The following is a 19,430-nucleotide window of genomic DNA, read 5'->3' as shown; positions in this document are numbered from 1 at the left end:
TAGAAAAATCACAGCTAACAAATATGAGCGGTATAATATAATTAGAAAATCACCATTTTGCAACCCATGAAACAATGGATGTAGGCAATGCTCATCAATAGATGCAATGGTTATGCAGAACAGTAAAACAAAACAAGCAAACAAAACAAAACAAAAAAACAGAAAACTAGACCTCTGTTTTTTCACACCTGTCCACCTACATCCTCCATGTTTCAATGAGTCATAAGTTCCTGGGTAAAAGGCTAATGGAGAATTTTATAATGGATGGATTAGGCTGACAACCCGTAAGTCCAATGATAATCTTTACATCACTAGAAATGAGATAACCAAATATTATGTACCTCCTGGCACAGTACCACAAAAATAAATGGCACTTCCTGACGAGGTATTCTAGGCACTCCCCAAAACCTCACCAAGCCTCTAGATCTATCAGTTATTTATATTCATGGAGGGGGGACAGAGGAATATGTTAACACCATGAGATGAAATTAACTAAGCCCAGGATGTGGGAAATTCTATAGGACAAATGACCTGGTTTCTTTCAATAATTAAATATCACTAAATTAATATTTATTAATTTATTAATAATTATTTATTAATTATTTATTTAACAATTTATTTATTAATAAATAATTATTTGTTATATTTATAATATTATAATTGTATTTAATATTAATTTATTAATTATTATTAATATAAATTAAATATCATTAAATTTTTTAAAAGGGAATGAAAACTCTTCTAGATTTTTTTTTTTTAATTTTTTTTTCAACATTTATTTATTTTTGGGACAGAGAGAGACAGAGCATGAACGGGGGAGGGGCAGAGAGAGAGGGAGACACAGAATCGGAAACAGGCTCCAAGCTCTGAGCCATCAGCCCAGAGCCTGACGCGGGGCTCGAACTCACGGATCGCGAGATCGTGACCTGGCTGAAGTCGGACGCCCAACCAACTGCGCCACCCAGGCGCCCCAAAACTCTTCTACATTTAAAAGATCCTACGAAAAAGGGAAAAAAATCAAGTAGTTAAAAAGGAGAATAGATTGATTGCTAATATAAATACTAATAAAGAGAGTGAATTAGCAAAAAAAAAACCCTTTTTAAACCAACGAATATTTGTGAACAATTAAACAATACAAGGTAGAATAAAATTAAATTTGATTATAGAGAAATTTGAATCATTGACAAATGGTATTATGTACTAAATTCATAAAATGAAACCAAGTAATCCTTAAGAACTATAATTAAATTTGTTGCTTGATTCTATTTAGATTATAAGTCTTTAAAGAAAAAGTCCTGGGGTACCTGGATGGCTCAGTACGTTGAGCATCCGACTCTTGACTTCAGCTCAGGTCATGATCCCAGGGTCGTAGGATCGAACCCTGCATCGGGCTCCATGCTGAGTGTGGAGCCGGTTTAGGATTCTCTCTCTCTCCCTTTGCCCTTTTCCCCTGCTCACATACTGTTTTTTTAGAAGAAAAAGGAGGAGGAGGAGGAAGAAGGGGAAGAAGAGGAGGAGGAAAGAAAAAGTCCTATTTGGGAATTCTTTACTTGTTTTAAAGATGAATTAAAAGGAGGAAGTCAGTTCTATCACTTCCTTCCTTTCATTAGGAAGGAAAATTCCAAAATCATACCCAATTGCATGTACGCTAACCCACAAATACTATGAGGCTCAGCGCCCTGAAAGAGGACTGAGAATAAGGGCCCTTCCCTTACTGGCCTTGCCTTCTTATGGATAAAGCAGACACTAAACAAGTACATGAATGACTAAAATAATCCAGAGAGTGATGCATGCCTGAAAGAAATGAATAGGTTGCTGACACAGAGAATGTGATCAGAGATGGCCTCTCTGAGGAGGTGACCTTTGACCTAAGACCTAAAACATGAACATAATTGCAGAGGTTCTGAGGCAATCTAGAACAGAAGGGAGGCACGTGTGCCTGCAGCCCTTGAGTAAGGGAAGTGTGGGATGCAATGAGGCCCAAGCACTAAGCAAGTAGAGTATGTGTGAGGTTAAGGTAATGAGATTTTTTTGAAAGTGTGGATTTTGAATAAAAAGTCTCATTATTTTGTGCTTATACAATATATTTGCTTTTATAATTAAAATCATTTCTGCCTATAGCTGCGTATCATTTACATTCTATCCAGATTGCTTTATATCATAGAACTGTGAAAGCTGAGACTTTCATAGAAGACTTGATTTATCATAACTACAACACACCAGGAATCTCTAAAAGAGTAAACCCAGCAGCTATTTTTTCCTAAGTAATATTCTCCCCACCCCAAAATAAAGCTACATGAAGTGTTTCACCAAGTACTTTATAAGAATTTTAAAATACAGTTTCCGTAAGGATCTTCATTTACTCAAAGATTTAAACATATTTTAGGTAAGTGTTGCTGTCCATTGACCCAAGAAATTCACATGGCATTCAGCACAAATTAAAACTGTTTTATGAATGAGATATATATACACAACCAGAAAAATCAGGATACCTGAGACTGTTTCTCAAAAACTGCAAAACGTGGTGGGCGCCTGGAGGGCTCAGTTGGTTAAGCATCAGACTTTGACTCATATCATGATCTCATGGTTCATGGGTTCAAGGCCTGAGTTGGGCTCTGTGCTGACAGCTCAGAGCCTGGAGCCTGCTTCAGATTACGTGTGTGTGTTTGTGTGTGTGTGTGTGCGCGCATCTCTCTGTCCCTCCCCTGCTCACACTCTGTCTCTCTTTCTCAAAAATAAATAAACATTAAAAAAAAAAAAAACTTAAAAAAAAACTGTAAAATGTGGGAGCACACAAAGGCAGGCTTACACAGGATTAGATGTTGGTTCAGTACCTACATGTTTTTTTAGTGGTCACTATAGTTGATTCACTCTTATAGCGGTTTACTAACCACAAGTCCTGTAGGTATGTCCTTTCTTCATGCAGAATTTAAGATAGAAGCTCAACTTTAAATTAAAAAATTTTTTTTTCGTTTATTTATTTTTGAGAGAGAGTGAGAGACAGACAGCCCATGTGAGTGGGGGAGGGGTAGAGAGAGAGGGAGAAAGAGAATCCCAAGCAGGCTCTATACTGTCAGCACAGAGCCAGATGTGGGGCTCGAACTCATGAACTGAGAGTCATGTTCTGAGCCAAAATCAAGAGTCAGATGCTTAACCGACTGAACCACCGATGTGCCCCAGAAGCTCATCTTTAAAATAGCATAAAATAGATATGAAAATACTTCAAAAAGTTAGAAGTACCATGAAATTTAAGATAATAACCTAATAGATATTTTGTGAAATATTTTGTGATGAAAACTTTTGGAGAATAATAGCTTCGATTATTCTGTTAAATGACAAAAAGGTGTATTATCTTATTGAAGTCCACTAAATGGGCAGAGGAACCTGAGAAACCTAATAGGTAAGAAGCTGTGACTGGTTCTGAGAGTAGAACTTAGGGACTGATCAGTGTGCACCACCAATATGTGTTCGGGAAAACAGTGTCTCTTGCAAGCCCAATAGGGGGTATGCTCAAGAAAGAATCAGCCTATTTATGTCCTGTCAAAAGGGTAATCTGGAAAGAGAACAGTCCGCAGAGAAGATGGAAGTGGACTTCTGCATTCTGAATTCTAAGGACAGATAAAGGGTCATCAAAATAGGATATAGACTCCCAGATCGAAGGAACTGCAAGAGAGGGATCACCAATGGTGGGAAGGTCTCCAAAAACATTACAAAATCACTTATGATAGTGTCAGCTTTAAATAAATACTGGCGCCAGAAGAGTGAAAAGCTGCCTTAGAACAAGATCCACTCAATGCGATGCTGGTAAATGTTTAACAACCTGCCCTCTAGCGGGGAGTGGTAGAATTGGCAGGTTTCTGTGGTGTAAATACTCCAAAAGGTATTCCTTGCATTATTGCTTGTTTTCCTCGTTTTCCTCCTCCACTTAATCATAGACTCTGGCCCCGTAGTAAAATTTAACAGAATAATGAGGAAGTGATGAGTTTTTGGTGTTTATTGCCTTTATTTTTAAGATGTTTTATTCAATTAGAAGTTTATATACTTTAATTTTTGATAGTGACTATATTTAATAACTTACAAATTCCTGAAAATTTAACAATTAGCTCTTGCAAACTAGTAGAAGCTGCCTCCAGTCCTTCTTTGACTCCACCCTAGTGGAGTCATCCCTGTCTTGCCCACACTCCAGTGCCAGAGGGGCCAGATCTTACAGTTAGCTGAGGGGCGAACTAGGAAAGAAAGAATCATCCCTGAAATCGGTTTTGGAAGTCTCAGTTCTCAGAAAGTCCTGCTTGGGGGAAGTGAATTAGTCCTTCATTCAACAATGTAGGTATTTTAGTAGGAAGACCATGTAAAAGCTGGAGGATGGAAGGGAGGCAGGCAAGAAAGAAAACAGAAAGTTAAATGATTGTTGAAGGAGAAAGGTGACAAAACAAAACAATGACCACTCTACTCGGGCTTATGTTCATTGTGGTTGCATCGCCTGGGCATAACCTTCCTCAGTCAGTGCTTGCCAACACTGGTTGACTACTACTTTTTTAATGATGTAATTGGCTTGGAAAATGATGAACTAGATGTCAACTTTCACTGCCACAGAGAAGTCATGGTACTTTTCTCTGTTAGGACACACTCCCAACTGAAAATCCGATTCCAGCTTTATGGCATTTTGTGCCTGTGCATTCAGTCTTTCTACCTGGACTGTCCTTTCTCCCTTTGCTTTGTCTGGAAAGCTGCTTAATCTTCCTTCATCTCATTTAATGCTTTCCTCTACTGAGCCACCCCCTTCTTCTGTAATTGTCTACAGTGTGTTATTTTAAACTAATGGACACACATTCACATTTTTTCATAATACAGATGATAGGAGAAGAAACCCACACTCTACAGTCTAATTATGCTTTATCTGTCTTTAACTCTGACATATCAGGGAACAAGCCATGACTGTTTTAATAAATGGAAGCACCAGGTCAATTAAACAAAGAAAGGGTAAACTTTTTAACACAAGGTGCTAGAACAACTGGATATTCATACGGGAGAAAATAATCAAACTTGCCCCCTACATCATTACATACACAAAAACATAATTTGGGATAATCATAGAACAAGTGTCCTACAATCTGGTGATTCTACTTCTAGAGAGATTTCTGCACATCAGTATCAAGACAAATGTACATTACTCCTAATAACCCAAAATATAAACAAACTCTAAGGGATAATTTAAAAAAGAAAATTCAGAGGGATGCTTGGGTGGCTCAGTCAGTTAAACATCCAACTCTTGATTTCAGCTCGGGTCATGATCTCCCAGTCAAGGGATCAAGCCCCACTTAGCGTGGAGCCTGCTTGGGGTTTTCTTCCTCCCTCTCTCTCTCTGCTCCTCCCCCACTTGTATGCTGTCTCTCTTTCTCAAAAAAAATAAACATTTTTAAAAAAGAGAAAATTCAGGGTAGTGATTACGTCTCTGAGGAGGCATATGAATGGTATGGGGAAGAGTTCACAGGAAACGCAAATGAATCGGTAATGCCCTATGTCTTGAGTTGTGTAGTTCATCACAGGTGTCTATTGTTTCTATGTTTCATAGCTTCCATGAGATAGATAGATAGATAGATACACACATATATAAAATAAAACAAAATTATATATATACATAAAATATATGTATGCAATATTTTATAATAAAACATAAAAGTTATATATATATTTTCATGTATAATTAAATAAGAATTATAGTGTATATATACTATATATACAATATTTTATAGTTAAACCAGAAAGTATAGGGAAAAACAGAAGGGAATGAAACATGCTAAAATGCTAACAGATAGTCACCCTGAGTGATAGAGTAATGTAATTATTCTATGTAATTATTTTCCCCATTATAATTTTCTACATTTTACTAATTGCTTAAATGGTAATATAATACGTTTATAATAAAAAAGTAATTTTTTTGATGTCACAATATTACAATGACACAATGCTAATGCACAAATTTCAACAATGCAAACTTTGCCTTTAAATATTCAGTCCTCCTTAGTCAGGCCTATCTTTTGAGGATATACTTCCCGTTTCTGTGTTTAGGCTTCTTTCCTTACTATTTCTGACAGCTCTGTGGTTCCTTTGAGCTCTAATTCAGTAACTCTGAAGGCTTGGATGAAAATGAAGATTCCTTCTTCCACAGCTCTTTAGCAACATCTAGTGGGTATTTAAAAATAGGACAAGATAAACATTTTCCTACATAAAGAGCAACAGTTTTGATGGCAAATCTGACTTAGCAAAATAAGTCTTAAGTCCTCAAGACGAAATAAGCTCTTCTGTGATTAAATAATAGATACATGGGTGTGCATGCAAGCACTTATGATAAAACAGCTGCCATCTCCTCGTCTAGCCTGCTGTGAACTTAACATTTGTTACTGCATTATATAATGAGCATTATCATCAATGCATCAATTACACCAGGGACGTGTCAAAAAAAAGGATGAACTTGTGGAGGATGGCATTTATAAGGAATGGAAGTTTCCAGAAATATAACCAAAGAGTAAGAAGAGTGAATAGGAGGGAAGCAATAGGGAGGAGCACAGGAAAAACAGAAAGAGTAAAGGAAGATCATGGAAGCTGAAAGGATTACAGAATCAAGATACTTGCAAGGTAGGCATTGTTCTCTTAATCAAAAGGTAGGTTTCTCTTAACCCCATAAGCCTGTTTGAGGTGCTTGCTTCCTCCAAAGAAAGGGTAACCTTTGACTTGCTGCATTACCTCTCCCACCTCACTTTCATTAAAAGTTCTGGACCTAGATGTGTCATGGGTGACCTAGATAGCTGATGAATGAGGGGAAAAAAACTCCCAACTTCAGTCTTCAGATGTAGATAAAGAAAGCATGGTCGCAACCCCTCTGGTCCTTACCAAAACTTCAGTCCTATCGAAAACAGCTCTTGGAGCGCCTGGGTGGCTCAGTTGGTTAAGTGTCCAACTTCAGCTCAGGTCATGATCTAATGATTCATGAGTTCAAGCCCCACGTCGGGCTCTGTGCTGACAGCTCAGAGCCTGGAGCCTGCTTCTGATTCTATGTCTCCCTCTCTCTCTGCCCCTCCCCCACTAGTGCTCTGTCTCTTTCTCTCTCTCTTTCTCTCTCTCAAAAATAAATAAACATTAAAATTTTTTTTAAAACAAAAGAAAACAAACCATCTCTCTCCCTAGAAAGCTGGCTGGTGACACGTTCCTAAAAATAATTTGCATTTTGATCTTTACAGTAGAAGAGGACAGGGAGGATCCTGTTTGGGATCTCTCTCTCCTCTCTCTCTGCCCCTCCCTCATCTTCAAAATAAATAAATGAACTTAAATAAAAAGGTACAGGACAAGGATGTTTCTGTGGTGCAGGTAGGAAGAAGTGAGGCGGTGTTATTTTCTGGTGTCCTAACCCTAGTTTGGGGGTACTATAGATTTAAAATAAATCTTGGGCAAGCTGAACACATTAGGAGCCTTTTGGTTTCAAGCAATAGATCCTGATAACAATGGAAGCTGAGTTTCTACTTGTTCTGGCTTAGATCTACTTGGAGACACAATAACATATGCCCCTCTATTTGGCCTTTTTAGTGAAGGGTCCTGTGATCATCAAGTGCCCCAACTCTGGACTAAATAGAGGCTTACTGAACCAATGCAGAAATGCCAAGTAGCTTTTTCATACATCAATTAAGAAAAGATGCAGAGAACAATGAGCCATTCTATCCTGGGACAAAGAGTGGTAAGAGACATTCTCTCTCCCCCTGTTCCCATGTTAAGACGTCAGATGACTGAATGTAATTTTGAATCTTTGAGCAGAGGATGAAGGTGGATGATGGTATTTTTCTGAAGTCCTTTAATTGCATTCCTGGTGCCTTGTATTAATGCAGCTTGTATGAACTCCCTCAGTTATGACATACGTGTTAGTTTTTTAGTAAAGCACTGAAAATGTGTAATTTGTTTTCATATGTCAACTAATAAGGTCTAATCACCCAGGAGAAGGGCTCAATAATTTATATTTTTAGTAAGCATCCCATAAAATTTTATAGGAAACTCTAGACTAAACGGAAAATTGCTGAAGAGAATAAGCAATATATAGTTTTTAGATTTCAACAATCATTCAGGTCAAAGTGAAGTCAGGTGTTCAAGCTGCCACTGCACCCTTCACTTGTACAGTTCGTGACATTTGTAGGTCAAATTTATTGTATAATGGCTCTGATAGGGTTGTTTGTATTTGTATATTTATCTAGTGCCAGCTGATGATGAAACCCACCTTACCCACGTCGCTCCAGCTAAGAACAGCACTAAAATAATTTCAAACAGGAGCCCTCTGCTAAGTAGTCCGGAGTAAACTGGGTGAATGACACTCCTGCCTCAGTTCAAATCCCTTTTATAAATAAAACAGAGAGTCATCTGGGGTGCCTCACTACTCTATCTGCCTGTGCTGTTGCCTGAAGGATCCTAGGCCATTACTTGACATTGCCTGCCACTGTGTGGTTCCACTCCAGGTTTCTGAGGCCTCCTTGGGGTGCAGGTGTTGACCGCACAGATCCCCCAACTACAGAAGGCATGTCTTTGGCCTTCAACACTTCCCCTGCTTACATTTCAGATGTTCCAGAGCAACACTGAGGTTAAAGTGGTTGAGCTTTCTTGCCCTGTCCAGGCAGGCCACCCTTCCAGCACCTCCACGTATTTACCAACCTGGAAGTTCTCTGAATCTCATCAATGAGGATTTTTATGGAGGCTTCATTACACCGGCATCACTGAGTAAATCATTGGTCATTTGTAGTTGATTCAACCACCAGCCCCTCTCTCCTCTCCTCCCTGCAGGTCAGGAGAGGGGGCTGAAAGTTCCAGCCCTGTAGTCACAAGGTTGGTTCCCATGGTCAATCAGCCCTCATCCAATTCTCACCTAGGGGATTTCCAAAAGTCACCTTATTGACATAAACTCAGGCATAGTTGAAGAGGCTTGCTATGAGTTACAAAAGACATTTTTACCTTACTCTGGAACTTGTTGAGGACAAAAGGCCAAATATGACAAAAGATATTCCTGTTGCTCTAATAATGTAGGAAATTATAAGGATATGGGAAGCTGTGAGATTGGCGATTAAAGACCAAAGTATATATTTCTGATTATATCACATTATCATTTTTGTCTACCAGGAATGATACAAGTTAATTATCAGAGACAACTCTAGACCTTTATCAGCCCTGAGTCTGCACAGGAATCTACATAACAAATTTTACTAGCTAGGTCTTATCTTCCATTGGCTCCCCCAATATCTACCTTCCCACAGTGTGCCATCCTAGAAACTCAAAATTTTTTTTTTTTGTCTTATCATTTCTCTAAAACTTTATAGTTCTCTTGTTAAGATGCTATGTAAACTCAAGGTCTAACCACCCTCTGAACTTCCCATCACTGAGTTCTTCCACATTTATACACAATGTTAATAAACTTCTGTTTGTTTTTCTCTTGATCGATCATCTGTCTTTTAACGGTCTAATTAAGGGCCTCATTAAGAGACTAGGAGGGTAGAGGGGGAAATTTTGTTTACTCCCTTACAGTATATTGATGATGCAAAAATGAACAAACCTTTTGGAATCTCTAAATGAAAGAAAGACAGGTTGTTTTTTTTTTAATGTTTATTTATTTTTGAGAGAGAGACAGAGCATGAACAGGGGAGGAGTAGAGAGAGAGGGAGACACAGAATCTGAAACAGGCTCCAGGCTCTGAGCTGTCAACACAGAACCCGACGCGGGGCTCGAACTCACAGACTGTGAGATCATGACCTGAGCTGAAGTCGGACACTTAACCGACCAAGCCACCCAGGCGCCCTGAAAGAAAGACAGTTTTATTTGAGCCCAAGTTAGGACAACTTTCTAGGAAACACAATCTTCACAGGGAAGAAAGTGCTCTAGAGAATGAACAGTTTTTATAGGTTATATACTTTTTTACACATTGTAAAATCTCAAAAAATTATAGATTCACTTATAGGTAGGAATCATGAGTTTTAATGTCAAGGAACTCAGGAAGTAGCATCCATATCTCAAGGACAAGATGGTTTTCCTTTAGGCCACTCGTTTACAAGCTTGGTGGGCCAAATATCAGGCTTTGGTTTAAACAAACTTTAGGTACATTCATGCTGACCTAGAAAAAATTCTAAGATGGCCACTCTTATAGTCAGGCCTTTAGAGAGTTCTTCTCTCATCAGAATGAATGTGTAGACTCCTTTAAATGTGAAAATGTAATTTTTACATTCTCCCCTTTCTGCATAAGACAAATGGAATTCAAATGTGAATTCAAACATCCTGTGAAGATTTGAGAATTAGGCCACCAGCCATACTTACTTTCCCAGTTCTCAAGGAAAGACAGATTCATTTTTTAGTTGCTGATGATCAGGGTTCTGGGTTTCAGGGACTACCTAGAAAGAGGCAACAATTTGAAAGACAGAACCTGAGGGAAATGAAAAGAAAAGGGGAAGGATTTCCTTAAGTCTAACAAGGAAAAGTAGCAAAGTGGGGTAGGATGCTCCAATGGTATAGATATATGGTTTTGTTTACAAGGGCCACCTGTCATGCCCTTCTTAAGAACAATCTTCATTAAAATCTGTTAAGAGGGTAGATCTTATGTTAGCTGTTCTTGTCAAAAAAATAATTAATTAAAATAATAATAATAATAATAATAAAGAGAACAGAAGGAAACTTAGAGGTGATGGTTATGTTTAATGCATAAGTTGAATGGTTTCATGGGCATATACTTATCTTTAAACTCATCACATTGTATGCATTAAATATGTACAGCATCATACATGTTGGTCACACCTCAAAAAAAAAAAAAAAAAAAAAAAACAGAGAACAATAATCATCATATGTGAAGACATATGTCCCAAGTCCAATTTAAGGAATTGTTCCAATGGTCTCTGATAACACAGTAAGTGGGCAACCTCTCTGTTCCTGAACCCTCAACAATGCCCAGGGCATATGGAAGTCCAAGGAAAGGTGTGGGGGAGGGAGGGGGTGCGGCTAGAAACATGGTTGAATGGAAATTTCTTGTATATACGTATACTTGTCAGAGAAGAATGAACTGAAAGATCCTGAAACCCACTAGGCTAAGGCAATATTAATAACAACATTTAACAGTAGGATTACTATGACCTGCTCAAAATTGATCAAAGACTACCACTGAGGTGGTAACTGAGGTATTCATTGATCAATTAAACTGATTAGATTTTCTTTCTTTTACTGCCTTTATATTATGGAGGGAAAAAAATCTCATACACCATATTTTTTGTCATTTTTATCATTAAGAAAATTTTATGACACATGATGTGTAGTTCACTGTTGAAATAATATGGTTGATGGAGATTAAATGACTAGGATGAAGGTTAATGGACAGGAGGGATCTGGGTGCTTGGAGTTGACAATATGCTCAAAGGAAAGAGGCAAAATAGCTGGGCCATATTTTCCTCCACGTTCAACATGAGACACCAGGGTTATCAAGGAGGTGGGAACCCAGAACAAAAGCCTCTTGGGAGGTCAGGGGGGTGCCTGGGTGGCTCAGTTGGTTAAGCATCCAACTTTGGCTCAGGTCATGATCTCACAGTTTGTGAATTCAAGACCCCCATCAGGCTCTCTGCTGTCAGCACAGAGCCTGCTTAGGATCCTCTGTCCCCCAATATCCCTGCCCCTCTCCTACTCACACACACATTCTCTCTCTCTCTCTCTCTCTGAAAAATAAATAAGCAGGAAAAAAAAAAAAAAAAGCACTGTCTTGGGGGAAAAATATCATGCATCAGGCTGAAATGTCTCAGAAAAGAGGAGAAAAGACTTCCTCTAATGAACGTGAAACAACAAAAAGTAAGAGAAAGAAAGTCATAACACAAATAAGCATGGAGTTGAAACTACTAAGGACCAAGTACCTGCTCCTTTGCTCCAAACTCCAAACTCAAACAAAAATGACCTAAGAAACAAAGAACTAACAGAGTTTCTGAGATAGATTATCTTTCACCTGAATTCCAAGAGTCAAAGAGAATACTGAGCAGGTCAAAGCTTCGGAGAGTAAAGGGCTGCTTTGGGAGCCCAAAGTCTCCATTGCTCCTGCTAGAAATGGGTGGCCTCAGGAAGTAACAGGGCAGTGGAAAAGACACAATCATTGTTTACTTCTCAGATCATTGTTTTGCAAACTCCAGTTTACAAAATTGTTTTAAACATAAATGAAGCTCTGATATTACTTGTCCAAGTCTCCTGATGTGTTTTTAGATTTGATTTTAGACTTGAGAGATAGTTAGCAGTACAGCATAGCATCTCAAAGCCTGTAATATGAACTGTTTTAGGTAGGATCAAAAGTCACCTCGGGCATCTGTCCAATCCTAGTAGTTTTTTCTGTTGACTTCTTTAAAGTGTGTTATTTAGTAAAGTAATAGACAACAAAAGGAGAAAATTATAACACAAATAATCATGCTGTCAAACAGGGTACTTCCTGTCCTAGATCTCCAGAGTAAGGTTCTTTGGCATTTATTCAGGCCGATATTTGCCTCTATGGCTGCCTACTCCCACTCTGGTTCTAAGGGAAAAAGTGTAAAGTGTTGTATTAAACCATGGACTTTACTCCTTTGGGTCTCAGTTTCCTCATCTATAAATTAGGTGTGAAAACGCATCCCTGGCTACCTCACAAAATGGGTGTGAGAATTAAAAGGAGATAAATTTTACATTGTGACTTGAGGGAGCCCAATTAAAGGTATCCCTGTTTTCCTTAGTCATGTTATGAATAAAGAATAAAACGAAATAATCTGTCACATAGAGAACCACAATACCACTTTTATTAGTGATAAAGCTAATATTGAAAGAATGGCTTATATTTGCAAGTAAATAGAATTCCAAATATAGAACCCAAGAATTAAAAGGACTTACCCACCCAGGACTGGAATACTACAGCACCCCTCCATGTTCCCCCTTCCTCCCCTCCCAGTAAACACATGGAGTGGAGGAAAAGGACAATTTATGGTTCTAGTGGGTGGCTTTCTCCGAAGAGGAAGAAGGTATTGTTTAGATGAACATGGCCAGTTTACACTTACCAATCCTACCAATCTATTTGCTCATCCCTTTTTTTCTCCTCAGGAAAATCAAAACAAGGGACAGAAAGGACCCCTAGTGTCATACAAATAAAGATATCTTTATATGGAAGGGCACATCAGAAACAGAAAAAAAGCATTTCCTTCACCATCTCAACCAATTGATCTTATCATTCCCCCCCCCACACACATATTAATTATAAAGGTGTTAGAATATGGAATAAAAATACGAAGGAGTATTAAAGAAAAGTGGAAGCCAAAACACAGTAATCTAAATTTCTAATTTTCCCTTATGAGGGAATGGTAATTAAGACAGGGTAAACTACCTGCGATTATTCTATTATTTTATTTATTTATTTGGATAGGTTATTATTGGGCATTGTGGAATGAAGGACTCTAAGAAAGGGAACTATTTGAATGTTAAAGAGATGTGGCTTCATTTTACACACCAAATTAGTGAAACAGAGCCTCTGTTACAATTGCAAAAACAGCCTCATTATTTGCAACTATATTACATAAAGGATGTGTTTGAAATAAAATGACACAGTAAAGTATTTGTCACATCTTAATTATAACCATTATCATTATTGGGCATGCTTTGTCATAATTAGGCATAAATGTGAGTAATTCACATAAGTTCTAGTGATCACTGTCCTAGACTCTAAGTCTAAAGTTCTCTCTTGGCCAGCAAGAGAGCAGATGCAGGATTAAAAGCGAGAGATGGCTAAGACAAAAGCCCCGAATAAGGGTCCTTGCCCCATTTTTATTAGGATCAGAAGGCTTACAAACATGGTGATGGACGTGCTGTGAACATCAACTCATGGACTTGAGAGAAATGGGGTCTTGAAGATATTCAGGGTTAGGACTCTGGGTAAATACAAAACAAAATCCTGGCACCAGGTAAGTTGGAAGGTTGTTCACAGCAAACATGAGGCACCACCTCTGTTTGTCTTAGCTAGCCTAGGGGATGACACAGATAGGACACGTGACCTCAGGCTTAACAAGGCACTTTTTCTTTTGCTAATCAGCTCAGCTCTGGGCAACTTCCCCCACAGCCCAGTGCTCTATAGCCCTATTTACCTGTTTACCTAATTTGGTCCTTTCTTCCTGTGAAACCAGCTTTCTGCTATAGTACTAAATTGGGGGGGAACTTTGGCCCTGAATACCTAATCTTGTTTACCTCATATACCTTTGTGTTAGGGGTCTTGTCTCTCCCTCTCTATTCTGGGAGCCTTTGCCCCTCCCTACTTTATTTTGGGGGCCTAATCTTGTTTACCCAAGCTTGGGTGTGAGCATCATATGGCTTTGTAACTCTTTACGCCTTGTTAACCCATTGGTGCAAGCCCAGGGAATTTCTAAGCTTATTCCCCACAATCACTATATTTTTATGAGGTTAAATCTGATTTTTAGTTTTATCTCTTCTTACTCTGTCGGTTGTTATCATCTACTGTGGTAACAATAGTTCTTTATTATCATGGAGACAAAGCAAAGAGCATCATTAACTACTAGAATTCCCTCGACTCAGGTTCTTTACTCCCACAACTGCCTCAGCTTCTGTGCCCTTTCTCCTTTCTCTACTGTGGGAGGTGAACTTTTAAGAGGCCCTCAAGGATCTCCAACTTCTGGCATTCACATCCTTCTGAATCCTCTCCCCGCAAGTGTGGGCTGGTAACTTGTTCCTAATGGATAAAATACCAAAAGGGAAGTCATGTCACTTTCACAATTAGACTTCAATCTTGCCAGCAGGTACCTCTCTTGCTGGCACTTTCCCTTGCCGTCTTGTGTGCTTATTCTGTTGACACCAGTGCCATACTCTGCAATGTTCTATGGAGAAACCCAAAGACAGTGAGCCAAGAGAAGCCTTCAGCCAGCAGCTAAGGAGGAATCAAGGCCTCAGTCCAACAATCAGAGAGGAACGAAATCCTGCCAACAACCATGACAGTGAGCTTGAAAGGGATTCTTCCCAGCCAAGCCTTGAAATGCCTGCACCTTGATTGCAGCACTGTGAATGAATCTGAAGCACAGGTCACAATGTGGCACTGGCTTCCTCAGAGTAGCTAACATCTGCCCTGCCTACCTCACCTAAGACACTATTTGCAAAAGCACTTTTGTTAATTTCCAAAGAGGTGTATAAATTATATGAAACCAGGCAAAGATGCAATCATCTGTCCTGGAGAAATACAGACAAGGTGTAAACAGCCTAAACGAGAACTTAGCTTAGAGTTAATGAATCTGTGAACAAAGGAAAGTTGTGCAACTCTAACGAATCCAGTGGCATATACCATCTGTAAATACAGGGTCATATTTAAAGAAGCCCTCTGAAGTTGTAATGCCCCCGATTTCAAATCCGAGAGACCACCAAGGAGCCGATACCGATGCAAAAGCTTGAGGGTTTATTTGCAAGCTCGAGCTTGGGCCCAAGTATACCCGACACAGCGGAGCAGGGACTTGGACCCCTAGGTTAAGAGGCGTAGCAGTTTTATAGGGGTCAGTGGCCAATGAGATTGTAACACACACAGAAAGTTGCATAGTCATGTCAGTCCACACGCAGGTGGCCAACTGAATTACAATTTACCCTATAGTAACTGTTTGAACTAGCCTATCACTCTGGTCGGAATTGGTGCGTAAGTTTGGTGGGCAAAAGGCGGGGCTTAAGAATTGGTGCGAAAGTTTGGCGGGCAAAAGGCGGGGTTTACATTCTTTGGCTGTTAGAGGTTCTGCATTCCTAAATGAGCCGGTTTCCAGTAAGGGTGTGCTCAGCGGCTTGACTAGGGTGGGAGAGTGTCTTAAGCAATAAGTAGGTCATGTGGGGGTTATACATGAGATGGTGGGTGTAGCACAAAATGGAGTTAGTCTTGCTCTGCTTGTCCAGGGGTAGGGGATTTTTGTTAAATTCCTTGGGTCCCACAAAGTAGCCAAACATAATTGTTTCAGCCAAAAATAATTAATAAAAGATTGCATTCTTTACTCCAAATGCTGAGGAACATTAACAGGATGCAATGTATAACCCACATGGACTCTTAACTTCCTCCACTCTGCAACTACTTGCATCCTGAGAAAGTTCCAGAACTTCTCACACACTTAATTTCCAAACACTTTCTTCAGGCCTTGTTCTGAATAATTTTTATTTTCCCTCTCGCCAATGCCCCTGTTTTCTTTCTCAACAAGTAAGAATTCTTCTTCTTCTTTTTTTTTTTTTTGGACTGTTTTATTTGTTTTGATGGGAAAGGAAGCAGAAAAGAGAAAGAAAACTGAACTAAAGAAAAGGAAGTTATCCTTAGCTACATGCTATCAATGAAATGTTAATAATTTTTATCATTGGAAACAAAACTGACACCTTTCCCTGCTTCCATTATGGGTAAGTGTGTACATCATGTCTTTCAGTCAGGGAGAAAGTTTGTGCCTGAGGATAAACTAAAACTAATAAACAAAAAAATAGGGATACCGTGTCTAAGTCTCGAAGCCTGAGCTTTCCTGTAAGTTACTAACTCACTTTTAAAATAACTTCATTTTTGTTGACTTTTGCAGATCTGATGTATGAAGCTATGTGACTGTGCTAGTTATTAAGTTATTCTCTCTCAGCTCCAAAGCACCCTTCTTTAAAAAAAAAAAAATTTTTTTTTAATGTTTATTTATTTTTGAGAGAGAGAAATAAACAGAGTGTGAGCAGGGGAGGGGCAGAGAGAAAGGGAGACTAAGAATCCAAAGCTCAGAGCTGTCAACACAGAGTCCGATGCAGGGCTTGAACCCATGAACTGTGAGATCATGACCTGAACTGAAGTCAGACACTTAACTGACTGAGCCATCCAGGCACCCCAAAGTGCCATAACATTTTAGATTTTATCTTAGTATTTTTGAAGCAGAATATGAAACTGAAAAAACTTTGTTGTAGTTTAATAATGTGAGAATACACACATGCAAACATGTTTTGAAGCTAGAACTTCACAGACAGGTTATCTGTAAGTGCTTTGAGGTTAGGGACCAGACCTTGTATTTAGTTCAAGTTTCTGGAGTATTTCAGGATCTCAATATATATCTTTAAAAATACACACACAAAAAAATAATGTGCTCTCTCTTAAATGGGTCCTCTGATATGCCGCCCAGCAACTGATACAATGGCAGAAGTCCTAGATTTTCCTTTTATTTTTATAACTCTATCTTCTGGCTTCCTGTTTTAGACTGTATTTTCTTCCTTCACAGTATGCTCATTTTTTTTTTTTTTTTGTAGTAAGTCTCTTTCTTTTAATCCCTTGAGGAAAGTTTTACTATGTCTTCATTTTCGTCACAAAGAATTCACTTTTACCAAAGAATTTGAAAGCAATGTACTTTTTAAAAACATTTTTGTGGGGTCCCTGGGTGGCTCAGTCGGTTAAGCATCTGACTTTAGCTCAGGTCACGATCTTACACTCCGTGAGTGTGAGCCCTGTGTCAGGCTCTGTGCTGACAGCTCAGAGCCTGGAGTCTGCTTCATATTCTGTGTCTCCCTCTCTCTCTTCCCCTCCCCTGCTCATGCTCTCTCTCTGTCTCAAAAAAAAAATAAAAACATTAAAAAAAAATTTTTTTAACATTTTCGTTATTGAGGTAAAATTTGAATAGGGTGAAATGCAGGTATCTTAAATGTATAATTTGATGGATGTTCTTAAATGCATAAACCAGGCTGCATTATGACTTTCCTGGGCCCTAGGTACTTTTGGATTCATGGGCTTCTTTCTTTATACAAAATGTTAAGAATTATATTTTACGATCATGTTGGTAGAACAACAAATACAATCCAAGCTACACGCATTATTGCTATATTCATTTTATGTTTCTAACTTTAAAAGAAATTAAAATGAAAATATTTTCATGGCCCGTAAAAATCCTCTGAGTCCTAGGCACTGTACCTACTGTGCCTAATGTAGAAGTCAACACATCTGTGTAACCATCACCCTGATCAAGATATAGAATATTTCTGTCTTCTCAGAAAGTTTTCTTGGGCTTCCTTCCATTTGGTCCCCACCCCCAAAGGCAACCATTCTTCTGATTTCTATCACCATATTCTTGAGCTTTATATAAATATAAATCACAGTTTGTACTTTTATATGTGGTTTCCTTCATCAAGAAATTTTTGTGATTCCTTTTTATTGCTGAGTAGTATTTCATTTCATAAGACACCATAATGTGTTTATCAATTCTCCTATAAGTGGACATTTGGGTTGTTTCTTGTTTGGGACTACCATGAATAAAACTGTTATGAACATTCTTGTATAAGTTTTTTTGTGGACATCAAGTTTTTGTTTTTCTTGAAAAATCACCTACGAATGGAAATACTGGGTCCTAGGAATGGAAAATACAGATGTATTATTTAATTTGTAAGAAACTGCCAAACTGATTTCCAAAGTAGTTTTACCTTTTTATGCTACCAGCAGCGATACGTGGGAGTCATGTTGCTCCATACCAACATTTGTTCATTTTAATTCTAGACATTTTTATGGGTGCAAAGTGGCACCATAGTGTGCAATATTTTCCCTGAAAATTTTAAAGAGAAGTAATAAAAAATGAAGTTTGCGTTGCCCTGTCCAATGTTGAACTTGTAAAACACCCTTTAGACACGTTTTGTTCAAGATTCTTTTCACCAATACCTAATACCTAATGAGTCTCTCTTTTTCTCCTTAATTGTTATCCGTCAGTTCCTCCTCTAGATTTTGGCCGTAGTAATCATCAGATCATTGGCTATTTTAATGAAAACAGTTTCAGAAAAGTGGGTAGGGGCAAAATCTAGAGTATAATTGTTCAGATGCTACATATTAAGCTGTCTTCATGTTTTCATAAAGAAAACAATCTGCTCACCACAGCAATAGTTAGCAATGTAAATTTTACAGATTATTTCCTAGAGGAGATAGATGAAGGTATTTATATTGCATAGCTCACAGACTTTTCTAGAAAATTCTTTGTTAGACTCCTCCCTAATCTCTCCCCCCCTCCCTCCCACTATCAGTTATCAGCCCTCCCTCTCTCTTATTCAATTTCTCTCCCTCGTCTGCATATTCCACTTCGTGATGAATACTGGCACTGTCTTCAGTTTGAGAAGGGTTGCCATTCATTATTGAGGAGAAAAACAAGCCGTAGACCAACTGCCTTCCTTTAGAAGACAATGAGGGATTATATAGGTTAAAAAAAAAAAAAAAGTTCTGTAACATTGGTTTTCTTTTTTTTTTCTTTCTGAATTACCTTTGGTGCCTTGATTACTTAATATAAAAAACATTTTCTTCTATGTAATAATAGCAAAGTCATCAAGAAACAGTCCACCTGTCAGATTTCATAAAAAGATCTTGTCAAAACAAATATATATTTAAGTTAAAAAAAATAAAAACACTCTACCACCACTATTAC

The sequence above is a fragment of the Panthera pardus genome, unplaced genomic scaffold, assembly GCF_024362965.1.
Source record: "Panthera pardus isolate Hobbes unplaced genomic scaffold, ASM2436296v1 HiC_scaffold_2, whole genome shotgun sequence".
Classification (NCBI taxonomy): Eukaryota; Metazoa; Chordata; class Mammalia; order Carnivora; family Felidae; genus Panthera; species Panthera pardus.
Note: the sequence above shows the minus strand (reverse complement) of the source record.